At 42.6% G+C, this 27088-nt stretch overlaps 1 protein-coding gene across 2 annotated transcripts in view; it reads right to left on the bottom strand.

Moving 5' to 3' along the window:
* Nucleotides 1-23965, bottom strand: part of LOC107381482 (tetraspanin-18B) — a 32013-nt gene extending 8048 nt beyond the window's left edge. For both annotated transcript variants that reach the window (XR_008559298.2, XM_054731993.2), the window contains exons 1-2: nt 23793-23965; nt 10288-10359 (exon numbers count right to left, since the gene is read on the bottom strand). The gene's annotated coding sequence lies outside the window, so the exon portion shown is untranslated. The remainder of the gene's footprint in view (nt 1-10287; nt 10360-23792) is intronic.
* Between the last annotated feature and the right edge of the window lie 3123 nt (nt 23966-27088).

Raw genomic sequence — 27088 nt, 5'->3', positions numbered from 1 at the left:
AAAACAACTAAAGCATAAATTAGGTGCGTCATGAAATCAATTAAAAAATAATACAACAAAGGAACGGTTCCAAACAAAAACAATAACAAATATTAAAAGTAGTCAGACCACAGATTTAAAATCGTAAAACCACAGTGGAAGGAGGTATGACAAATTGTTGATGCTAAGAATCGAAGGCCATGGAGAAGTAATGTGTTTTCAGCCTTGATTTAAAGATGGGAAGCGAGGGTGCTTGTCTAACCGGAAGAGGAAGTGAATTCCAAAGTTTTGGGGCACAGATACAAAAAGCCCTTACCCCGCAAGTCCTCAAACGCGCCTCAGGGACAGTGAGGAGCAGTTTTTCTGCAGACCTAAGAGCATGAGAGAGGTGGAAGAAATGGGAGGTGTTCGCTTAGAATGGGAGGGGCCTGACTGTTCAAACATTTGAATGCAAGTAGTAGGATTTTGAAGTTAATCCTGAACTGAACGGGCAACCAATGCAGTGTTTTCAGAATGGGTGTGATGTGCTGTCTTCTGTCAGCTCCAGTCAGAAACCGTGCAGCCGAATTCTGGACGAGTTGAAGTCCAGACAGAGTAGCTTTGCTGATGCCGTATAAACAGGAGTTGGAGTAGTCTAGCCGGGATGTGATGAAGGCATGAATCACTGACTCTAGAAGACGGACACTCGCCTAAGGTGGTAGAAACAGGACTTGATTGCGCTGTTGACCTGAGCGCCCATCTTCATAACCGGGTCTATTTTTACTCCCAGGTTTGAAGCAGAGGATGTTATATGAGGAGAGAGAGAGTGGAGGTCAGGTGACTGGGTCGCTCTAGCTGTGTCGGGCCTCAAAGCAATGACCTCTGTTTTAGAGTCATTTAGATAGAGGACGTTTTCTGCCAACCATTCCTTCCCATCATGGAGACAATCAAACAGAGGCTTAGTGGAGTCGGTGGGTTTAAGTGAAAAATAGATTTGGCAGTCGTCCGCGTATAGATGATATGAAACTGCCTGCATTCTGAGAATGGCTCCTAACGGAAGAATATATAGGGAAAACAGATCCTTGTGAGACCCCCCAGGGAAGGGAGGCGGACTGTGATGAGTAGTTGTCCTGCATGACCCTGATGGTCCTGCTAGAAAAGTAAGACCGGAACCAATCAAGGGCCAAACCTGAAATGCCAGCCCATGTGTGTAGTCTGGAGATCAGGATGTTATGATCGATCGTATCAAAAGCTGCTGATAGATCAAGAAGCACCAAAACCACATGGAAACCGGAGTCCAGAGCTATAAAAATGTCATTAAAAACACGTAGATGAGCAGTTTCTGTACTATGATGTTGTCTAAACCCAGACTGTAAAATGTCCATTACTTGATGGTCATTTAGACTTAATAGTAACTATTCGTGCACAATTTTTTCAAGTACCTTCAAGAGAAATGGTAGTTTGGAAATTGGTCAGAGATTTGAGAATTAGATCAAGACCTGGCTTTTCTAAATCGGCTGAATGACCGCATGTTTGAAGGCACGAGGAACTTCAGCCGAGGTCAAGCTACCATTAACATGTCCAGTACATTTTGGCCAATCAGAGGAAGCCCATCTTTCAGGAGACGAGGTGGTACCACATCACCCGGAGATCCAGATGGCATCACAGAAGCTATTATCTTTTGCCAAGGGGAACAGAGATGGGTTCAAAGCTGTTGAATAGCCCATGGGTAAGAATGGCAGGAATTGGAACACAGGAAGCAGGAGAAATTGCTGCTCTAATCTTACCAACCTTAACTATAAAAAAACTGAAGGATTTGATTACAGAAGCCAGTATAGACAGAGGAGAAAATGGTTGCGGCAGGGGACAACATGGCATTTAGGGTTTTGTACAAAACACTTTGTTAGCATTAGCAGAAACAATACCAGCAAAAAAGCGATTTCTTGCACCCCGGACAGCTTATTGATAATTTGACCATGCATCTCATGCATTCAAAGCAAACAGTAAGCCCATCATTTTCCCATTTACGCTCCGGTCTTCTGCAATTTTGCCTGATAGAACAAGTACGCTCATTCAGCCACGGGTCCAGCTTGGATTTTGTTGACCTGGATTTTAATGGAGCTACAGTATCCATAGCAGCCAGGCATGTCTAGTTGGAATGCCTCCTGGACGCCTCCCTGGCGAGGTTTTCCGGGCATGTCCAACCGGGAGAAGACCTAAAGGAAGACCCAGGACACGCTGGAGAGACTATGTCCTTAGCATTCTCCCGGAGGAGCTGGCCCAATTGACTGGGGAAAGGGAAGTCTGGGTATCCCTGCTTGGGCTAGTGCCCCCGCGACCCGACCCTGGATAAGCGGCCGAAAATGGACGGATGGATCATCGTCCCAGCCCTACCCGTGAGGCAATCTGTGTGTGACACAAAAACACAACAAAGGTGGACATGGTGGTGAGTTTTAGGACAACTTCTGCTGTTTGGTTTATACTTTTCTGTTTTGTCTCCTCTTGCCACCTACACTCTCTCCAAATTGGTTATAACTCACCTTTAGTCTCCTAGCTTTAGTTTGGCTGTCTTTTCCCCAATCCTTCCCCCCAAAAAGTCTCCTACCACTTATTGTTTGCTGGATGACACGTCAGCAACATATCTTTTTGGAATATGTGGGGACGTGAAACTGACAGGCTGTTCTTGTGAGACAGAATGACACTCAGAGGGACGCTGGCAGCCTCTGAGGATGACATGTTCAATTCAATTCAATTCAAAGACACTTTATTAATCCCAGAGGGAAATTAGAGTTTCAGTACACACAATTCTGAGATTAGACATACATACATACATAGGCATAGACACATGACAAGAATTGGTGACTGTGGTCATTCGCAACCCGAGTCGCGCTACCTTAATAGAGATCCAGGATTCTCCCGTTGATGTAAGTGGGTCCGTCAGCAGGGGTGTGAACAGGACCAACTGTGCACTTATGGTCCCTGATGGTGTTTACCAGTTAAAACCAGCATGCTGCCACCTGTCTCAGCAGAGAGGACGTTTCGTCTCTCACACAAATCTGCTGCTTATTTAGTCATTAAATCATCAGTTTGCTTCAAATGTTAGAAATCATCTCTGCCTGATACTGCTCATCTAAAGCACCTAAAAAAACCCTTTCAGGTACAAAAAGAGTTAATTTTTTGAACACATCAATAAAGATACACATCAGTGATGGTCCATCACTGATGGAATATATTTCCACAGATATTTCGTACAACCTTGTCACCAAATGAGGACTCCGCCAGACAAAAACACAATAAAAAATAAACAAATAAATAATTCAAAGCAGAAGCTTTTAATTAATGCACGCCAGACACCCACTCATGTTCCCCATACACACCCTATTCACTCTGGTCCCAGTACTGCTGCACAAAGGGTACAACCATCACTGATTCCCAGAGTTCGACCCTTTCTGCTGGGGTGCTGATGAGCAGGCTCCCCCGCCCAACGCCGAGCAAATCGACCCACCACCCAGACCCCAGCAAGACGGCCAGATCCCCCCCTTGCCTCCAGCCCCGGGAAGCCAAGCGACAACAGAGGTGTGCCAAGACCCCAAGTCACCCTCCGCCTGCTCCAATATGGTGTTGGTGCATGTAGATGAGGTGTATTCGTGGCTGTGGTGAGCGGGCAGTGCAGGCATCATCTGGTCTATGCTAGCTGATGCCACTACACCACCCTCTTCCCCCCACAGCCCCTGCCAAGTGCCGTTGAATGTGCTCACTCCCAAGGCCCTAAGTGAGTGTTTGCGTGGAATGTCATTGGTGGAAGTGTTTAATGTGCAAATAAAATTGGGGGGCAGGCTGCCACAGGAATGCGGAAATGGGGTCCATACCCGCAATCCCTGACTTGTCTGCCCCCCAAGGTCCTATGTGCATATTTGTGTGATGATGTGAGGGAGCAGGAGGAGAAAAATGTGTGGGGATGGGGAGGAATGGCTGGTTGGCCTAAGCCCTCCAGGGAGCCAGCTCCCCCATTGGCCCCAATAGGCATCTCCATTGCCAAAATGCCACCCAGGGCATGGAGACCCCAGCCCATCTTGCAAGGGCCCAAAGCAGCAGCACTGCAGAGCTCCACGGAGTCCGAAGGAACCAACACAGCCCCACCCCGGCAGAATATCTACTCCCATCCCTGCATTTGCACAGCTTCCAGAATATATAAGACAAAGGGCATCCAGGTAAGGTTGGGTCCTCCCCCCCCAGACATCCCCCTCCCCCGTGACGGGACAGCAGAAGAGCCAAGGTCTACCCAAGGCCCCTGAGCCTGGGCCAGGCACTGCCGCATGTTCCCGCCTATATTTAGAACATAATGACCTGCCTAGAACATCAGCAACTGTTCTCTGGGAGGCAGGGAAAGCAGTGATGAGAGGTAAAACAATCTCTTTCTCATCACATAAGAAAAAAAAAAGAAAACAAACATATTCAGGAGTTAGAAGAAATCATTAAGTCTTTAGAGACATCCACAGAAGAAGAGTTACTGAGCAAATTACGTAAAGCTAAATTAGAACTGGAATTATTGACAAAAAGACACAATTTTTAGCACAAAGACTATGAATAGAAAACTTCGAACACCGTAACAAATCAGGTAAATTTTTAGCTAACCAGTTAAAAATAAATAAAGAGAAAACTACCATATCTGCTGTTAAAGACTCAACCGGGAATGTAGTATATGATCCTGAAAGAATAAACAACACTTTCAGAGACTTTTACCAAACTTTGTACTCACCACAGATAAACCCATCAGATAACAAGATCAATGAGTTCCTTAACAGGATAACACTTCCTAAATTATCAGACAGCCAAGCTACAGTCCTGGACTCGCCACTAACATCAGCTGAGCTCCAGGAAGCCCTTAAATCCATGACCAATAGGAAAGCTCCAGGTCCAGACGGGTTTCCAGCAGAGTTCTACAAAGAATTCTGGATCATTTTGGCTCCAACATTTTTCAGAATGGTGAGAGAAATTGAAGAGAGCGGCAGATTACAGCCAAACATGAACTCAGCCAATATTAGTCTCCTGTTAAAACCAGGCAAAGACCCTGCATTTCCTACCAGCTATCGCCCAATTTCTCTTATTAATGTTGATCTCAAAGTAATTTGTAAAGCCCTGGCAAAAAGATTAGAGAAGGTAACCCCCTTCATAATACACCCTGACCAAACTGGTTTCGTCAAGGGTAGACAGTCATCCACTAACTCACGTAGATTACTTAATTTGATAGATTTCTCTTACAGTAGAAACATAGAAACTAGTATATTATCTCTAGATGCAGAAAAGGCTTTTTGATAGAGTTAACTGGAAGTTCTTATTTGCTAATTTACATAAATTTGGTTTTGGGAACTTCTTCATAAACTGACTACAAATTATACAATTCACCAACAGCATGTGTCAGGACAAACAACCAAATATCAGCTAGCTTCTGTCTTCAGAGGGGGACCAGGCAGGGATGCCCATTCTCCCCCTCACTGTTTGCTGTCTTTATCGAACCACTAGCAGCAGCAATTAGGCAAACAACAGGTATTAAAGGCATAAAGTGTAAGAAAATAGAACATAAGATCAGTTTTTATGCAGATGATGTTTTACACTTTCTCCAGAATTCTCAATCCTCTCTCCCCCATTCAATAGAACTGATAAACTCTTTTTCAAGAGTTTCAGATTACTCTATAAACTGGTTAAAATCCACAGTTCTACCAATTAATTTCTCTTTTGTCAATTTGCTTAAAGGGGCATTATTGAAGTTTGACAGCCAAAACATGTATAGAAATAATAAATTTCTTCTTCATACATTCTCCTGCAATGCCCTGGTCCTGTATGAGCCCTGGCATTTTTACTGTGATTGCCTGTTTTTCTGTAAAATCACAGAAAAAGAGAGCTGCTCGGGTCGAGCAGGCTGCTTCATGCACGTTTACGCTCAGGCATAGCCCGTAGCATTTGCTATCCGTAGCTTTAGTCTTTGTCGCTGTTCCTAACGCCTAGTGACAAAGCTAGCTACATTTCTGAGGACCCTTAGCTACATTCTGTAGAACTTTCTTCTAGATAATTTCCTGCAAATTAGCAACAAAATAGTTATTTTTGCTCCGAACCGTTCTTTGAACGTTATTTCAGCTGTCATCAAGGATATAACTGTTACAGATACAAAGGACGTCACTGGAGTTTTAGCTCACCTAGTAAAACTTCGGACTCTCGTGCAGAAGACCAGGGTTCGATTCTGGATGTTAACATAGTTTATTCAGATTTTTTTTTACATTAATGGTATATTTTTTTTACAGTAAGATGCCCAACTTTTTATTTGAGACTCGCCGAACGGCATTGAATTCACAGATAAAAAAGTTGTGGGTTCAACTTTCATTTTGGAACAATTTGTCAAGCAAGGGAAGGGAATGATCTGAGCATGCAGGAGGACTGACCCTTCATAAACCTTTGTTGGCTGTGCTGAAGAGAAAGGTACAGAACCAAATTATTTAATTAATTAGCTGCACGTTCTCCTGCCCTCTGTCCTCCGGGACACACACACACACACACACACACACACACACACACACACACCAGGGACTGTCTCAGCTGTTATTTTCATTAAGGAGTGTGCACGTACAGCATGCACGCCTCGTGCACGAGCCTACTATTGAAGCTGCCGTTACGCTTTTGGCCTGAGGGGGCAAAAGTGAGCATAAAAATTCAAAACTCCGTAAAGTCCCTTTAATAACCAGTTGGAGTCAGGGAAGGAGTCAGGGAATATCACATACCTGGGAATTAATGTCTCTCCCAAGTTGGCAGAACTAACCAAACTAAACTACATCCCACTTTTAAAGAAAGTGGATGATGATCTTGCAAGATGGAAATCCTTACCGATATCATTCATGGGGAGGGTTGCTACAATTAAAATGATGGTCTTGCCCAGAATAAATTACTTATTTTCCAATGATCCCAAAAAAGCCACCAGCTAACTGGTTTAGATCTCTGGACTTCTCAATCACTAAATTCCTTCGGCGGGATAAACCTCCACGAATTAGCTTAAAAATGCTTCAGAAGACCAAAGACAAAGGAGGACTGGATCTACCCAACTTTTATTATTATTTCTTAGCCAACAGGCTGCAATATATACCAACCTGGTTGCAAGATAACCCACTAGATGAGTCCTGGTTAGATATAGAACAGACACTTTGCAATACGATAGAGCTTTCAGACTTACCATTTATTAGCTCAAGCATAAGAAAACATGAAGGCTTCAAAAGTATTAGTATCAGCACCTCTCTGACAGCATGGTGGGAGTATCTAAAAATGACAGAGTCTTCACTAGTACCATGCAGACGCACACCTATCTGGAATAATCCTGATATTTTACAAAATAACAAAATGATGAACCTTCCGGACTGGAAAAATAAAGGTATCCTATACCTGGAACACATGTGAAGGATTGGAATTCATTCCATTTAATAGAATAGTCTCCCAACTTGGAATAGATAAGAAAAGCTTTTTTAGAATACCACCAAATTAAATCTGTAGTTAAAATTTTTTTTAGCTCAATAAAGTAGAATTAAAACACCACAGTATTAGACTTCTATAATCTCAAACCCCCCAAACTACTGTCTAAAGTATATAAGACACTGTCCAAAATAGACGATAGAATAGTAATCCCTATTGAAAAATTGGAGGTGGATCTATCAGTCAGCTTTGACCAGAATTTCTGGTCCCAAACTTGTTTAAAAACATTTAAAATGATCAGACACCCTATTTAAAATTAATTCTGTACAAAATTCTACACAGAGTACACTATACAGGTCATCGGATGTTCAGGATGGGGTTTGTGTCAACTGACACCTGTACACACTGCACATTCCTGACAATTACATTCATGCACTGTGGTCCTGTCCACTTGTCCAGGAACTTTGGGGTAGAGTATGTGAAGACCTGTCAAAGTGTCTGAAATGTCATATCCCAACTTCCCCCTCTCTTTGTTTGCTGGGAAACCTGGACGATGTCCCGAATGAAACATCTTTGGTTCACGTGGTTCTGACTGCCACATGCATCGCTAAGAAAACTATCCTCATGAATTGGAAAAATAGAGATACTCTTTGCATTAACCAGTATAGAAATATTTTGTTAGATCATATTGCACTTGATATAGCCTCTGCTTCCACTTCAAGTCAATCTCTCTGGGCTCCTTTGATCGGTTCCATCACATAGCGATGATGGGGGGTCATTGATATTGTCCTGCGGGATGATGTTGGTGATGGGGTGGAGGGTCTGAGTTTGGAGTATCTGGACGTTACCTGAGGGTGGGTTCACTGGGGGGTGTCTGGGGCTGGGGGGCTGCTGCCCCTCTCTGGAGGTGCTTGGGTTGCCTCAGGGGGTGGACTACAGGCGGTTGTGACTGGGGCCCCTTGGGGGTCTTGGCGGTGGCCATGAGTTGCTGCCTGGCGGCTGCATTGCCCCTGAGTAGGTCTGGGTGGGGGCCAGGGAGCTCGGGGTGTGGGGGTGGCCGGCCCTGTGTGGGGAACTGGGCGGGGCCTTGGGGGTCGGGTCCTGACATGTATGCTGCCAGAGTCACAAAGTTGGCAACGCTGTATGAGGTGAGCTTGATTTGCAAGTCGGATGAGCGCAAGAGAGAAGTGCAAATAATCGTCTTGTTTTGTTTTTATAATCATTCCAAACTCAGAACGTAATTGTGATTACAATTCCATTAATTGAGCAGCCCTAGCACAGCCTTGTATTTAATACCAGAGTTCTACATGAGTTTTGTGTGGTTCTGACCTTAATTCATCTGCAGTCCGACTGTTCGACCCGCTTTAACTCTGCAGGGAAAATATTGATCCTCAGATTTGAGGTCATTTTAAAGGGAACAAGTTCTTCTGTTACAGTAGAAGTGTTATTAATAATAATAACAACAACAACAGCAACAATAATAATAATAATAATAGGATTTATGGGGAAACTTTAGCTTAGAGATTAACTTGAAAATTATTAATATTCTGACTTTTTTAACAATTTATTTATTGTTTATTTTTTCTATAAACATGTAGGTTAACAACCACAAAGTAAAATAAAATACATTAAAAAAAACAAGTAATTAGAAAAACAGTATTATTGATCATTACTCAACAGTTTTTGTTTTGTTGAAGTTACTGAGATGAGGACAAAAATGTTCTGAGTTTCTATGTTTGATCAAGTTTATAAGATTTTAGCTCCAACATAAAAACAGCCAGCCTCTCAACTACTAGTGTTTAAACACCAACAGCCTTTAACACAGAAAAAGGTGGTTTAATCTGTTTTTATTCTTGAACTCTGTGGTTTTTCTTGTCTGTGGATCAGACCAGAGCTACCCAATCCCTGCAGGTGGTGGGTCCACAGTTGGATGAGCCCATGCATCCGGTTTGGGCTGGACCCGGCCAGGCCCCATGGGTAAAAGGCCAGCCACCAGGCGTTCGCTCACAGGCCCCAAACCCAGGCCTGGCTCCAGGGCAGGACCCCGGTAACCCTCAAAGCTAGGTACTTAGCCTCTTTGGTTTTGCAATCAGGAAGAGTCCTCTGAACCACTCTGTCTCTGAGCTGAGGTGGTTCAGGCATCTTGTCGGGATGCCGCCTGCACACTTTCCTGGGGTGGTTTTTCGGGCATGTCCTGCCGGTAGCAGTGCCCCCAAGTCGACCCAGGACACGTTAGAGAGGTGGCCTGGGAAAGAGGGCTGACTGGGATGCTCTACTTGAGATCCTGCCCCCGCGACCCAGACAAGCGGAGGAAAACAAAAGAACTGTGTGATTTTATTGTTGTCACCAATTGTTTTATGCTCCTTGTATATTTTTGTGTTGAAATAAAATGTGATATAAAATAAATCAGATTGGATAATTAAACAGTTAAAGAGAAAATTAGGTTTTATGCTAAAAATTGAATCTGAAGCTGGAGGGAGAAGAGGGATGAGAGGAAAGACGCTGAGGACTGAACAGTCGATCTCACCATCTGCCCCCCCCCCCCCCCCCCCCCCCCCACACACACACACACACACACACACACACACGGCTGATCTGAACACATCACAACTAAATAAATCTGTTTAATTGGACCTAATTAGATGAGACTATGTAGTCTGACCTCTGAGGGAGTTTACACTCATAAAGGCACCAATCATCATTCTGTTTGATCTCACTAACAATGTTAAATAATTATCTGAGCACCAAATTCAATAAAGCCCAAAATAAATCAAGTAAACAAACACAGAACTTTACAGAAGAAAGAGAAACAAACCAGCATTTACGGGTGAGGAACAACGAGATGGATCACGTCTGTCCTCTGACCACCAACCATACCTGTAAAATGGCTCCTGTGATGCACGACACGAGGCAACAGTGGTCTGAAGCGTCCCAGCTGCTTCACATCAGCTGTAGGAGAGAGAGAGAGAGAGATAGATGATCTGTTAGCCAAAGTTTATCAGAACTAACCAGGACAGGTAGAAGTCTTCTGTAGAGACTAGCAGGAACCAGGTATGTCTATAAATTGTCTGAAATACTAGTGTCCATCAGCTATCACCAGCTGGCTAGAAGATAACAATCAATCAATAAATCAATCAATACTTTATTAATCCCAGAGGGACATTAGAGTTTCAGTACACACAATTCAGAGATCAGACATTCATGGGCAAGACACATGACAAGAATTGGTGACTGTGGTCATTCGCAACCCGAGTCGCGCTACCTTAATAGAAATAAGAGGGTAACAAGAGGAACTGGTTCAGGCGGAGGGAAAAAAGGCACTTCACAGCTACCCTCCCACCACCAATAAAATCACACAGTTCGTTTTGGGGGGGGGGGGGGTCGAGTTTTCACAGCATCTGTCTGCATCCCTTCGTAGGGGTTTGTTGCTAGCCTATCAAGGCTGTTATGACGTCAGATTGGTCAGGCTGAGATAATTTTCCTCTCTGCCTTCAGTCCGCTCTCCCCTCTCCGATGGGGCCATAAACAGAGATGATGGGGTTTACACATTGGATCGCACATGGGACTGCACCATCGGAGAAGGGAGAGCAGGCAGCAGAGGGCGACAACGTCCTCTGCTGCCCACGGATAAACAAAGTAGGAAGTGACGCCACCATCAGCGTCAGCTCTGAGGAAGTTTGCAGCCGTGAACGAAACTGTCAGCAGCAAGGTAAAAAAAAAAAACTTTTCTGTGTTTTAAAAAAGAACCATCAATGCAGTTAGAAAAGCAACACAGTAACAACATACCAAAGACTTTTTACATGTTTTAACAAAAAAGCCCTAGATCGCCTTCAGTTGGTCCAGAACTCTGCAGCGAGGCTCCTAACTGGAGCAAACAGAAGAGCACACATCACTCCTATTCTAATGTCTCTGCACTGGTTACCGTTAACTTTAGAGTTCATTTTAGAATCCTGACTATAACTTTCAGGGCTCTACATGGTTAAGCTCCTCCCTAGATTATTGAACTGTTAAGCCGAAAGCCTGGGGCACACCAGAGGCGGACGCGCCACGTCACGCCCGCGATTCTGAGGAGTCAAGTGGTCACACAGGACGCACCGCACAACAGTCAAATCACGCGGGACTTGAGAACAGGAAGTGGGAAGTGACTCTTGTATTTTGGTGCAGCGCTTCCCGTGTGCCCACTCTCAATAACTATAATGGCTTCTATTTAAAAGGACGGTGCGTTGCGGTCGCCTCTGGGGTACCCCAGGCTCCAACCCGAACCCAGAACCTTCTAGAAGTTTCAATGACCAGACATAAAAGTCGAGGTGATCCCTCCTTCCAGGCTGTTTCACCTTGACTTTGGAATGATCTTCCTTTATTCTTACGTAGCATTGACAGTTTAGACCAGGGGTGTCAAATATCCGGCCCGCAAACGGGTAAAGTCCGGCCCGCGAGACGGTTGTGTAAACTTTATTTTCATACTTTACAATGTAGAATGAAAATAAACTCATCTTTGTGAGCAAGTTTTCTCTGTAATGAGTATAACTAAAACAAAGCTGCGCTCAAGGCTCACACAAGAACTTGAATCACATCCTGAAGTTGGCCGCCACTCAGGATGTGACTTCTGATATTGATGTTCTGGTGAAAGCTAAAAGATGTAAAGTAAAATGAGTCAAATATACTTTAAGTGCTGCATGAAACTGATCTAGCCATGTGATCTGTAAGCCCTTTGAATCACTAAGGAATGTTTTATTTATTTATTATTATATATATTTAAAAAAAATTTTCACATTTTCAAGTACACTTCAGGTGTAAAACATTAAATGATTTTCAGCATACCAATCTTTACAGAAAACATAAAAACCCTAAAAAACTGCACATAAAATATAATAAGAAACAATATTCACTTATCACTTAGAGCAGTGGTTCCCAAACTTTTCAGCCTGACCAACAGATGTTCCTTCGTATTTTTACATTATTTATAAATTTCCATTATATTTGGAAAGTTTTAATTTATATATAAATATATAAATCTTTTAAAATTAATCTTTTAAAATTTTATATTTTACTTTTTTTATGATTATGTGGCACACTTGACTTCCATATACACATCGGCATCTGCCTCTTTTTACGGCTTCTTTTTTTTTTTTTTACATTGTCGCTACGTCTGTCACGTTAGCGGTGTTTTACCATCATTTCTAGATCCATCACGTCCCAGAGAAGGTTAAACAAACATCAAACCCAACGTTTGGAGCTTGTAAACGCCACACACCTCTCGTGCAGCACCAGCTGTCTGATGCTGCAGCAGCGTCCATCTTCCCGGCTGGATGAGTGAATTTCTTCATCAGAGTTAATATTCTACTTCATAATCAGAGTCAGTCATTACCAGACAAAGTGATCAGTCAACAAAGACCAGACCTGCGGGCAATTATGCGTTTTATCTCATATTTGCGCTCTTCATGTTGGGCACATCTCTTCTCCCCGACTGGGAGCCTCTCGGCGGGAGGCGATTTTCAAACTCTAAACACTCCCAAACTTTGCTCAGCCTGAAGGTTCCACATCTCCACTATCTTCTGGTGTAAAGTAGTAACTTCATGAGGGATCATATTTGTAGATGAGACTTGTTAAAGTCAGCAATGAGGCTTTGGCGTTTATAACGAGTAAGTCCCAACACTGACAACAACGTACTGAAACTAGAACCAACACGCATAAACAGACAGATCGGTCCCGCCTACTTAAACAGTTGGTCTTTTTTAAAAACGCTGTAATCGTTGCTTGCCTTTTTCGCTTCATCCTGCATCCTAGCAGCAACCACTTTGGCGCCTCTGGAGTCGGTGTTTGTTTACGTCATGCTGCATTCAGTGTAATTGGAAAAAGGAGCTTCAAGCGCTAAACCTCCGATTTTGTTTTCTTTCTGGCCTTAGTTGGGGGGGACGGATCGGGGTCGATCTGACTCGGGGGAGACAGATCCCCCCCGTCCCCCGCACGCCTGCTTACAACTGGTTCATTATTTAAAATAATCTTTGTGTTTGAATACAGGTTTAAAACATTATTCTGAATGTGTTCTGATACCAGAACCTAAACAAAATAAATATAAAAATTTTAAATCACATCATTAGATAAATAAAACAAAGCTGAAAAACTGTTGCTCCAGGAAACCTATAAAGGTCTTAATATTAGGAAATAAAACAGAAAAAGATGGAGACTGGATCAGGGGTTCTGGATCGGACCAGGAGTTTATCCATAGACCGTAAGTATTAGTGTGATCTGATGGTTCTCCTGAAAGTGACCCACTGAGAAGATCCACTCAATCTTCTGCAGGTTCCTCACTTCATCCCTGTGTCTCAGATTTGCGGACCTCTCAGAGCATGATTCAAACTTTTTAAAAGCTGTGTCTGAGTTCACACTGTGACTAGCTAATGTGTAGGCGTTTCTATAGCAACTGATGAATGGGATGAAACCCTGAGGATGCTGCAGCAGCTCCATCAGCAATCTCTGCCGCGGGAAAGAGGAGGAGGCTGATTCATCCAGCAGTTCATGACTCACGCTTTTCTTGTTTTCTAACTCATGGCTTCAAAGCTCTTGTCTCCAGGAGCGGTAAACATGCAGAGAACAGAGTCGTGATGGAACAGAGCACTGGCATAATCTACCCCGACTAAAGATGTAAGTAAACTGTGACTCAGCTAATGACACGCCATTGCTCCAAAAAGTGATCAAACTTAAATAATCGGTCATTCGGTCAGCGAGACCACAGTTTGGTTCTGGTTCTATGTGGTAGAGGAGCGGGTTGCAGGTCCAAAACCAAACAGGAGGGAGAAGTGTCTTTGTGTCCAATGAAAATGTAACAAGTATTTTTAAATGATCGGTTTCATTTGCTGTGATTGGTTGATAGTTCACCACAAAAAGAATCTCCAGCCAATCAGAACTAAAATAACTCAAACTTCTTTGGTTATTTTAAACTATCTGCATGAATTCAGCTCAAACTCAAACTTCTAACATCAAAGCTGTTTTGATTTAGAAAATATGAGAAAATTAAAAGGAAGAAGAAAATCATCCCTGGGTCAGGGATGAGGTCCTGCCCCAAATGGAGGAGTTTAAGTCTCTCCTGGTCTTGTTCACGAGTGAGGGAAAGCTGGAGCGTGAGATCGATAGGCGGATTGGTGCTGCTTCTGCAGTGATGCGGGCGTTGTACCGGTCTGTCGTGGTGAAGAGAGAGCTGAGTCAGAAGGCGAAGCTCTCGATTTACCGGTTGATCTACAATCCTACCCTCACCTATGGTCACAAGCTTTGGGTAGTGACCGAAAGAACGAGATCGCGGATTCAAGACGCCAAAATGAGTGGCTGGGCTCTTCCTTAGAGATAGGGTGAGAAGCTCGGTCACCCAGGAGGGGCTCGGAGTAGATTTGCTGCTCCTCCACATCGAGAGGAGCCAACTGAGGTGGCTTGGGCATTTGATTAGGATGCTTCCTGGATGTTTCCCTAGTGAGGTTTTCCAGGCACGTCCAACTGGGAGGAGACCTAAATAAAGACCCAGGACACGTTGGAGGGATTGCAGGAACGCCTTGGGATTCCCCTGGAAGAGCTGGCCCAGGTGGCTGGGGAGAGGGAAGTCTGGGCTCAGGCTGTTGCCCCCATGACCCGACTCCGGATAAGTAGAAACAAATGGACGAATGGAAGAAAACCAACTGAAATGTTAAAGCTGCTTCCAGTGTTTCATCCGAGTCACCATGGTAACCACCTCAGACAAACAGCTGCTGGGTAAAAACAATAAAAACCTGTTGAACTGAGCAGAAATACACGTATTTGTGTGATTTAATGATCTGCTAAACCTGTGATGTGAGAAGATGCTTTCTCCTCTTTTTGTCCCTGATCTTTTCTCTCACCACGTATCAAAGTTCAAGTCGGCCCTAGAGGATGTCCATGGGTGGCTTAAAGAAGGGAACACTAGTCCATCTGTCTCCCTCCTGCATGAGACAGCGAGTTTATTTGTGGATCCCAGCGTGGTTGCTGCAGAGGAGAAACAATCTATTCAGCTCCTCATTAGACACACCTGCTGCTGCAAACACATCCTGATGAACAGTTTAGGGAAGAGATTCCTCACAACAAGGAAGGAGGAAAATCCCCGCAATGGAAAAGATTTTGTGATTTACCTGAGAAAATTCAGGAAAATATTTTTAACTCGTTCTAGCAGTAAAATACTACATTTGAAGGTGTGGAACACTGAAAATTCATGTTTAAAATCTTATTTCTGAGGTCACTCTGGGTTTTCCATGCAGGCTGAACATGAAAATAGTCTCCTTCACATATCTCCTGCATTAGCTTCTGATAGAAGTTGAACAGTTAAACTCTAGGATTTGAAAAACCTGACAGATCTACATCCCACCGTCACTTAACACTCATGAACAAGGCTTGGGTGGTATTACATTATCACCGTATAACGGCGTCGGCTCCAATACTGCCATGAAAAAAATCAAACAGTGCACGTAGGAGACGAGGATTAAAGAAAGATAAATACGATTTATTTAATGTATGAAATGGATGCGTGGTTAAATTTAAGTTTTAAAAACATATTTTAAAACGTTTTGTCCAAATTTTAGAAACGTTTCATAAAGTTTATGAACGTGATGTCATCACGTGACCGCGCAGAGGCGGCGCGCCGAGAGAAAAATGGCACTTCACGCTCCATCTTACCAACAACTTCTGCAGTTTGGGAGTATTTTGGGTTCAAAGAAAACTTAAAAGGAGAGCAGGTAAACACAGATAACCGCGAAAGGCACAGTCGGAACAGCAGAGGAGTGAGCTGTAGCTGAAACAGCAGACTTCTGTCTGGAGCCGGTTATCAAAGGAGACGAGGACACGCTTTTCTGGAGAAAAATATGCAGTCAGCCTTCCTCAGATGTCGTAACTAGCCCCAAAGTACCCGTATGTCAGTGCTACAAGCTCATCAAAGCGGGTTTTCCGCAGTCGGTCCGCAACGTCCTATGTTGAAGCCGGACAAGGTAAACATGCTGGTTTTTCAGGCAAAAAAATCTTTTTATAAGCCACGTTATTTTAAAGGTGTTAATATTATGAGTGTTAGTGTTAGTAATTCCACTTTAGCTTACGTCATCATTTATCAGTCCCGGTAAAAACGTACACATACGGTAAAATGAGGAGGAAGCTAGCAATAATTAAATTTGGATACTGCCCAAGCTTTGTCCTAAAATAAACTACTTTCATTTGAAAATACATATTTTCAGAAAAGGCACTTGAGCCTTTTCTCCGGCAGCAATGGATTGTGGGTAATACCCTTCATCCAAGTCCACATTGTTGCAGATCAAGGGTGCAAAAGAGGCGTGATCAAAGTGTGTGGGTGCAAGTACTGGGATTGGGCCTGACGCTCAGCGGTGATGTGGCACACTTCTAGTTCCTGGAAATGGTGCACCGGTGTTTTTTGCTCCCTCAGTACGACTTAAAAGGCATTCATTCCTACTAGAGACCACTGCAAATGTATTGATTAGACAAGTGAACCACATCTTTTAACTGTTAACTGAAATTTTAATGATTTCAAAAAAAAGTTGATTAAAAGCTGAAACAGATTAAATTTTGCTTAAAAAAATACAAAAATACCTCTAAAGTTAAGAATAAAATCTGTTAAATATTCTCATATATTTGGGGGAAAAGAAAAAAATATATAATCTCTGAGTGTTTAAATCTAAAGGATAAAAATAAAAGTTTAAATTAAACAGCAGCTTGGAAATGAAAAAAAAAAAGAAATGAAGTTAGATTTTTCTTATGTTGAACAGAAAAGTAAATTTACTGAAGTTCTCTCAAACAGAACCAGTTAGATCCAATCTAGATTAAAGAACATAATTTGAAATGAAGATTATTCTACGAGAATTTGATTTGTTTAGAGGGACCAATAACGGCCCGTATTCAGCTGGGGGTTAATGGGCGGTCAGCCAGAGGAAGAGGACCATTAACCAAGTTTCTGTTGATTAAATTAACGCGTTAACGCGGACGTTTCTTCTCCAACGTGCTGCAGAACGATGGCCTGCTGACCCTCCTGAGGTCAACCTCTGCTTTTAACAGGATTAAACTCAGAATAACAGAGTTACTAAGCAGATGGTGATCCTCCACCCTCCCAGCGACCCCGCACCTGAACTCTTGAGTTCTCACCAAGGCAGGGGGTGGGGGTGGCGAGGTTTGATCCTCTGAACATCAGCTGGTTCAGTTCAATCGTTTTTTTTGTCAGATGACGCATCAGGTGCTGTAGGCGTGTTGCATGATGGTATAGCTGAGTGTCTGAACAACTGCAGTATTGGTCGCTTTGTGTGTTGTGAGCTTATAAACATGCAGAAAACAGTACACTCGTGTTGTCATGCCAGGTCACACAATTACAAGAAGCAAAAATTTTCAATTCCAAGTAAATCTGATTTTTATGTGTGGTTGTTTACATTATAACCGAAATGCGACAGCAAACAGCCTCCAGTGTGAACGGTTCTCGACGCAAAAGCGGCCGCGTGAGCAGAAGAGGACAAGAAGTAACAAAGTGTTGTCAGAACCAGGTTGTGATCTGAAAAGAAGCTGATGAAAATTATGAGTAATTCATTCAGATTCCATGTAGGCACACACAATTAAGCAAATCTGACACAAATATAGTAAATATATTAATAGTTATTGTAGCTTATTCACTTTAGATTTTCTTTCTCCCTTCGAGTCAGTGAGGGCGGCACCCCAGCGCCCCCTACGAATGAGCCACTGCCTCACACTTGTAACAGAATGAAATGACTGTTTTCTCTCCTCCTCTGCACAGGACTAGTCTGCATGAGATATGTTCTCAAGGTCTCATGCATTTCCTTCTAACCTGCTTATTTTCAGCTCAACAGAAGAATGAAGAATGAACTCTTCTTTTAATTAATCAAAGAACTCTATTTTGATAAAGCTAATCCAACCAAGTGTTAGTCAACAAATAAGATGTGACCGATCTGTGAAATCAAAATATTAATTACTTTATTATAATCCTATAGAATATAAAGGTACTATGACTTTAGATGTTCCAATAGGTCTCATTTCACGTAGCATTAAAAAGACATAACACATTCCTTTCACTGATCCAATCAGAATCTGCCAGATCTGACAGAGGCGTGGTTTTGATGGTGTTTGGTAAAACCTGTTAACTTTTCATTCGACCATAAACCAAAACATCCGAAGTATAAAACTATGCCCACGTCATGCCAGTTCAAAGCGTCCCAGAGAAAGTAACGGAGTGGCCAATTCGTAACTTTCCTCTTTAACCGAAAGAACCAACGACAAGCTGGAAAATTCATTTTTGTTCCAACTGCAGAAACAGTTCCTTTCAGAATAAAAGCTGAACTATCAAGACCCAAGCTCGGGTCTCACCAGACGCCAACAAATTGTCGTGACCCGGAAGTATCTCACAGACTGGTCTGGTCGGCAACCGCTGCTTTTCCTACCGGCTCGGTTCCAGAGAAGGTCAAGCTCGACCTCGACATTCCTGATCTAAAGAGGACTTCCTGAAGGGTATGTAGAACAGCAAATGGTGTCTCATGTGTTTATGAACCTCCTAACCAAAGCTTAACGCGAAGACATCACCTTCAGTTCCTGTCAGAACAAATCGCTTCTTCAGATTTGCTGGTTCTGATTAACATCACACGTCATCCATTCACCATCTCATTCACCTTAGTTACACCAAACATCTAGTGTTTAAAGTCAGTCTAGTTTAATTTGATAGTAATAAAATTCTTAACTTTTAAACTTGACTCTCTCTCTTCTGTTGTCTCTGAGTGATTACGAAGCGGTTATCTAATCCCTGCAATAAAAAGTTCCAATCTTCTGGTTTAAAATAACCTCACCGATCTGTAAGGTGGATTCCAGTTTCAAATATACCTGATTTGATGCGCTTTTGCCTACAGCATGAATGTAGCTTTAAGCCTCCTTTCCACCCGACATGAAATGACCGCTAAACATACTTTCAATCAAATCAAAGATACTTTATTAATCCCAGAGGGAAATTAGAGTTTCAGTACACACAATTCAGAGATCAGACATACATGGGCAAGACACGACAAGAGTTGGTGACTGTGGTCATACGCAACCCTGAGTCGCTCTACCTTAATGTTTATGTTTATGTTTACGTGCTTAGCAGACGCTTTTATCCAAAGCGACTTACAATTTTTTTTTTACCTACCGGTATAATAGAGATAAGAGGGTTACATGAGGATTGGTTCAGGTGGAGGGGGAAAAAAAAAGGCACTTCAGAGGTACCCTCCACCAGGAGGGCAGCTTTGCTCTGCAAAAAAAAACACCTCAGACAGAAATGCAACAGACTTCAGAAAACACAACATAAGTGTCCACTAGGTGGGGTGGTGGGTTGGGACTATCCCTACTTCAGTTCCTGCAGCCACGATAAGCAGCGCATGTCACCTCAGTGTGGATAGGGGGGGGGGGGGAGCATTGAGGGTTGCAGTGACCCTGGAACGTTTCAGTGGCCTTCCCGCAGTCCCGCCCAGGCTGGGAAAGGATACAGAGTTGAGTTGCCATAGCGACGGCACATTCCACATATCTTCTGAGGGGGGAGTTTTCATTGGAGCCTTGCAGGTTCAAGGGCGCCAGATTCCGATTAGAAATTGTTTTGGGGCCAGACAGAGACAATTTCCTCTCGGTCTTACAGTTTGTTGGTCCTCAACCTCTCAAAATCCCAATAATGGACATTAATCTATCCCAATCCGTGCTGATTCGTCCACTCTCTCCTTGATGGCATCCATCTTTTGTGCCAATAATGAATCTTGGCCAAAGTTCCAAGCTTATGATTCATCTACAATTATGTGAGTCTGTGAATTCACAGCGCGGTGCAAACCATCTCTGAGCTCCGGGATCAGGCCAATATTCCTCGACAGCTCGTTAATCTTCCGGTAAGCCAGGTAGCCTCCAAGGCCAATGAGCAGGAAACCTGACACCAACACCACGAATATCCACACGTCTTCAGAGACATCCACAGACAGCTGAGATAAACAAATCAAGTTCCACTGTTTCCAGGAGTCCATGATGTGCCCAACTGGGTCTGTCGCGGAGGGGCATCCAGGAGCCCCTTCTCCCGTTCTCATCGTTGAAAAAATTTTATCAATCACGTTGAGAGTAGGGCTGGGCGATATGGCAAAAATAGAATATCACGATTTTTCCAATATTTTATCACGATTTCAATTTTATCACGATTTTTTATCCATGGATAGCATAACTTCAATTGCGTATTAAAGAAGAGAAACATTGAATAAACAAACATTTATTCATATTAAGGATAATCAACACAGTGCTAACACACTTATATTTAAACTCACACCAGAGATGATAAAAGCCCTGAGAGAAACAATTACAAAAATCAGTTTTTCTCGTTTTTCAAGTAACTTAACATAAATTAAAATCGTAAACATATTTAAAGTGCAAACATGTCAATTGCAAACGTATTGTGCAAACATTAACTTGTTCAAAATACTATGTAGCTCCCAGTTGCTCATGTAGTGGATAGTTAAGCTCAAATACGGCTCTGATGTGCGGCTGGACCAGAGACCGCTTGTGGTAGCAAAAAACTGCGCATTCTGAATATTTTCTGCAACAAGTCTCTAAATAAAGTAAAATTTTCCAGTGCAGATTGGAGACAACCCATAGAAGCACTGATTTGATCTCATTTCAGAGAAAAGTAGAACAGGTTAGATGCACCTAATAAATAAAATTACTAACAAACTCAGGAATCTTTCTTTGCTTCACTGTTCTGGTGCTGAAAATATCACTAATGCGGATCAAAGGAGATACACAGATGAATGCACCTCTTATTATTTGGAAACTACATTTACTGCAGCTGGCAGAGGCAGAGATTGTTTCTATTGATACACAGAGTTTACAGAATCATTTTAAATGTTAATGGGGGAAGACTGCAGGAGGGAGCGGTAAAATACAGGGGGTCCCAGCAAAAACAAGAAACTACGAGTCTGATGAAACCCGCTGGTTTTCCATCAGGCAGTCACGGGGCAGCTCCAGCGACCCAGTGACCGAGCTCAGTCCGGTACCGACACCGGCTCGGCAGAGGGTGAACGAGCCGAGGCGACGTCGTGCTCTGCTTAAGAAGTGTTATTTTCCTGCTTCAGAAGAAGCGTCCAACGTGTTTTTACGCTTTCTCCGAGGCATGTCACGTCGCTGAGTTGTTAGCGCCGCGCGCTAAGGAAACCCTGCGTTCGTCTTCGGAACGAAAACCTCGTTGTCGCTCAGCCGCGGCCGAAGCCATGTTTGTTCACACACAAGTGAAAACAAGCGGGGCACTAATATATTACTATGACTCACTCTGATTGGTTAAGGGTCAAACAAAGGCGTGTCATTCGCCTGAGGTAAGTTCCATTTTCATTCAGAGGCTGAAATTCAACAGCAGAGCTGTGAATCGTGATAAAACGGTCTCTCAAAAATGACAGACCGTCAGATGTGTAGATCGTAAAACGGTCTAAAATCGTCATATCGCCCAGCCCTAGTTGAGAGACCAACTGATGAGATCCATTTAAGTGAATTTCAGTTTCCAGAAAAATGCAGAAGCAGCCGTGCACCCAGCACACACAGACAGACAAAGGCCTTGAGGATAAGATATGGAGGAGAGGAGGAAAAAAGCGTCTGCACCCTCGAAGAGTTGGAAGAAGAACGACAATTAGCCGCTATTATAGTGGACGATTTCCTTTCCACCGGCAGCAAGGTATAACATTTTGGATTCGTCCCAGAAGTGAAGAGATGTTATTGCGTTTCGAGACAATTTTTTTATCCGCTATGCTTCCAAAAAACACGTCAAGCTCTGCTGTTTAGAGCAGACCAGACAGGAAGTCAGCCCGAAGCAGTGTAAAACATCGGGAAATTTTCTAAATAAAAGTTAAGTGCAGATAAACATACGTCCTTTCATGTTAAAACCCCTGTCGTCAAGGTAAACAGAACAGAAAATAAACCACAGACCTTTTTGGATACACACAGCTGTCTTTGTCCTTGCTTTTTATTGTGTGGACTTCTGAAATCACACGTGGTGTTGCAATTCTCCTGTGATTTTATGACCTTACAGGATCAGCTGTGTGGAACGCTTTTGCTCCTGTTCGCGTCAGAATTGCTCCCAGTTGGAAGGGAGTACGCCGGGAAAATGCCTCTATTTCATTACACGCCGCTGCTTTTGCATTAAGATGGCTTTAGTTCTTATAAGAAAAACTAAAGGTCTAATCCTGTTTAATGCCTTACTGTCTGTTTAACAAAGCCGATCTTTGGAGTTTGTTTCAGATAAATAATTATTTCAAATCTAAAACTTTTGTTATGCAACTGAGTTTGTGAGATTTGCTGAGATTCTGATAATTATGGAAATTTGGTTTCATTGATCCTGAACAGACTCAGAAATGGGGCTGGCCCCATTGACCTGGTCTGTCAGGATGTGGGTCTATAGGGAACCAGGCCATCTGAACACTGATGTGGTTGTTTTAGCAGAAGGCCACCAGCATGTAGTAAACAGGTGTGTTAACAATGGCTGCATTCCACTTCTGCTGATTCGCCTGTTTCTTCAACGTGTTTTAAACTAGGACCAGAATTAAACTTTCTCCAGTTTCTTTGATCTGAGTAATGTCATAGTTGATCACACGATCAACCCAAAGGAGAAAACGTCCCTTGTTACTTTTCTTTACATAGTTCTGGTTGTGTTTTACAGATTTTCTATGGATTTGTTAGTTATTTTTGCGGAAAATTGGTGTTTTCTGATCTTTCGTTTTGAAAACCTAGTAAATTGTTATTATTATCAATTATCTGCATTAAACTCAGACCTGCAGAGAATCACCCAATTACAACCACAAAATACAGTAACACAAATCTGGACTGATTTGAATGCTTTATCATAAATAAATCCTTAGATTGTTTACCTACATGACAAACCATCAGATTAATAACTAAAAATGGCTCATTAATTATCACAAGTAAATTTAAACAAGAGCTACTGTCAGAGATTTTACAGAACTCAATTCAGTTATATTAAGAAAAACAATAAATCTGAAAAACGTTAAAATAATGTCTCTGTTACATTATATATGATTAATATTTCCTTTAACAAGTCAGTTACTGATAATAAAATATGATATTTTAATAATAAATATAACGTTATGCATGTTTTCTAGTCGAATATTTAGCTCATAAAACACCTGCAGAGAAATTAAACACCTGAAACTAATTGGAGCTCCTGAGCTCACCCCATTTACAACCAGATTCTCTCACTTCAGTTTATCTTTTAGAAACATTTCAAACTCGACCCACTTCATTTCGCTAAAGTTAAATTCACTGATATTTCCACAGTTCCTGACTAACTTTATAAAACGCCTCCTGGTGAAAATAAATCGTTCACTTACCGAATTTTCAGGATTAAAACGATTAATTTGCTTCTTTTGCGCCTTAAATCGCGTTTCCGGACAAACGGGTAAATCCTCCGACCTTTCCCAACAGCAGCAGCTCGGTCTGCGGGCTCACGGAGCTCACTCCTCGGCTCGGTCAGACTGATGATGACCGCCACGAGCCGCAAACATAACAAACCGGACATGTACACACAAAACTTCCGCTAGACTTTTCAGAATAAAAGCGCAACACAAACTACAGTCAACAAAACGTTCGATGTTAGAATTAACGTTATTGTGAGTTTTTACCAGTGGAAAACATTTCAGACAGTTACTAATCTTCCTGAATATCCCAGCATTATAGCATAGGCTCATGGAAATGACAACAAAAAAAAAACTAAACAAAATCTCAGATTGTACAGGTTTTTGTTAAGGTTAAAGGTCACAATGTGAATAAAGCTTCCCTAAAAAAATAATAAAATAAAATAAATAAATAACATGGCAGCTCAGCTCTGGTTTCATCCTAATGAAATTTTAGATCTTCTGGAATAATTACCCAAACTAAGATGTGTACCTATAATGCACTGCAGCAATCAAAGTAACTAAGGTTTAAAAAAACACCAGCAGTCAGCAGGTGCTGCTACACCAGTAAAAGGTGAATTAAATCTGATAAATGTACATTTTCAGCCAGATAGACCTTGACATTGGATCTCAATGACACCCACACAAAGCCCCCTTTAGGCAGTCCAACTCATTCTCAAGTTGGTTCTCTTCCACAACCACTGTGGAGGCTGATAGGCTGCAAACAAAAAGTGCCAGAGGCTGAGGAGTGTATGCGTGTGTGTATGTGTTTCATTAAATAATACAGCAAGGTCCCAAAGATATGGTCACAGCTGGGAGGAAACATGTGCTCTGAGGGCGGACGCCTGCAGGCTGGAGGTAAAACACAACAGAATTTCTATAGTGAGGAGGCAGGACTAGACTTTCCCCTTCCTGTTTCTGACATCAGATAACAGAAGAAAAGCTAAAGGTGATGCAGAACTCAGTCTAATATGCAGAAGAACTGGTTGTGATGAAACACCTGGCAATCGTGTAACAAGAATAATGATTCAACAATAAATTGCTTTTCAGTCATTTTGGGGGCAAAATCAGGGTGTGAAGTCTTGTCAGCATCTTAACTCAGACCTGCTCTGTTTGTGGCAAGAGGTTTCTGCTGTTAAACTCTTGGTCTTCACTCAGTAAATCTGAATGTGTGTGAAGGTCATTAAATTAAGAGGCAGAGCTGCATCAGACCTCAGAGAGGAGAGAAAACCGCTTCCTGCATACCAACGGCTTCCAACCTGACAGAAACCGTCACCCGCCATGATGGCCCGTCAGTCTCACATCACCCGTCCACCTCCGGTTAGCATGCAGATTTCTGCTCAACACCCACATCTGAAGGAGGACATGCAGGAGAGATGAAACAGAGTAAAAGCCTGTGTTTTCTTGTTGGAGAGAAATGCAGCCTTGCTCTGTCTCCATCCATTACCTCAGCTCGTCCTCCTGTCACACGTGACGTCTCAGGGGTCCTCTCTGCGGGCGTCTGATGTATGAACCCCGACAGCCTCCAGAGGAGCATCGGGCATCAAGGACGTCAGCTCTGTTCACACGGGGGGGTAGATTCAGGTCTCTGGTGTTGTGATTGGAAGAAAACTGCTTTTGATTTGACGGTAAATTAAAAATAAATAAATAAATAACATCTCTAAAAGACTGAATTCCATAGTGATGAGGAAAAAAATATGTTTCTGAACGATTTATTGCTCCCAGATGTCTGTCAGTTTATTTCTAAAACTTTGAATGAATAAATAAACAATAGTAAAGTGTTTTACAGCCAAAAAAAAAAGGACTGGACCGGTGAGGATAAACGATCAAACATGAAGAACGGTAAAAAAAAAAAAAAACAGAGTGAAATGAGGAAGTCAGGAAGTGCAAAGGAAATATTAAAGTTGTAATTTAAAATTACAACTTTCAAACAAAATGAGCTTTGAGCATGAATGTCTCTACGGGGGAGGAAGATTTCTGGGTCGGAATAATCCCGGTTCTGTTTCCAGCTTGGCTGATGTTCCTAGCGAGAACCTGTAGGTTGTTCCTGCCGCTTCATAAACCAGCTGAAGAAATCCAGACTGTCAGGTTCTAAATCCCAGAGGGGGAACCGGGTGACTCATCCAGCAGTTCTAGCCTGGGATCAACCCGACAAACAAGAGCAGTACCAGCCTCAGCTCATCCAGTGGTTCTGGTTCTTCTGATTTCATCACCTCTTTGTAAACTGCACTACATCTAATCTGGGATACAACTAATGACCAGAACCGGTACCAGTCCTAAAGATACTGTTTCTGTGTGATAATTAACAGCTGGATGTTCTACAGCAGAACCGGGTCTGTGGATAGAACCTAAGCTGTCCAGAACTCCTGATCCAGACCAGAAGTTTGACCTTGACCAGACTTTAGACTTGTTTTTATCCTGGATTCTGGTACCAGAACACCTGTAGATGAATGTTTTATTTAGATACATTATGAGACGCTTCTGAATTCAGGTGTTGGTTTTAATCTCCATCAGTTAGATGTTCTGATTATGAACTCAGGTGATGCTGATCCAAGTTCGAAACACGTCAGCAGGTTTCTGAACACATTCCAAAACAGAACCGCAACATGTCGGACAGGCGTGTGAACGTCTTCATGCTTCTGATAGAAACAGGACCAAATGGAACATGACGAGGCGAAATGTCTCATTAAAGAAGTGTGAAAAAGTCATATGTACACACACACACACACACACACACACACACACACCCATGCATGCACAAACACACTCACACTTGTATTTATATGCTTGTGTGGACCTCCATTGACTTTCATTCATTTTAGACACTCAACTATGCCTAACCAGGGGCCTAATCACCTTAATCCTAACCTTTACCAACAGGTTTATATTCCTAACCTTAACCTAAACTAAAAGTTAATTCACAACATATCTCTAAAACAAAAGTTTTAGGGTGCTTAGCAATGTGTGAATCAGCAAAATGTCCCCTCAATGTGCAAATATCCACACTACAGGCTAACTCTAAAATGTGTCCACTTAAACATGTAAAGATAAAAGCAAGTATGCACACACACACATGCACTGACACATACATGCATGCACATACACACACTTACACATACACACTCTTACACTCTCACACACACACACATTTACACACACAAACACGCACATGCATGCACACACTCACACATGCATACATGCACACACACACACACTGCACTCACACATACATG

The sequence above is a fragment of the Nothobranchius furzeri genome, chromosome 9, assembly GCF_043380555.1.
Source record: "Nothobranchius furzeri strain GRZ-AD chromosome 9, NfurGRZ-RIMD1, whole genome shotgun sequence".
In the NCBI taxonomy this organism is placed as follows: Eukaryota; Metazoa; Chordata; class Actinopteri; order Cyprinodontiformes; family Nothobranchiidae; genus Nothobranchius; species Nothobranchius furzeri.
Note: the sequence above shows the minus strand (reverse complement) of the source record. Positions and strands in the feature narration are given on the sequence as shown.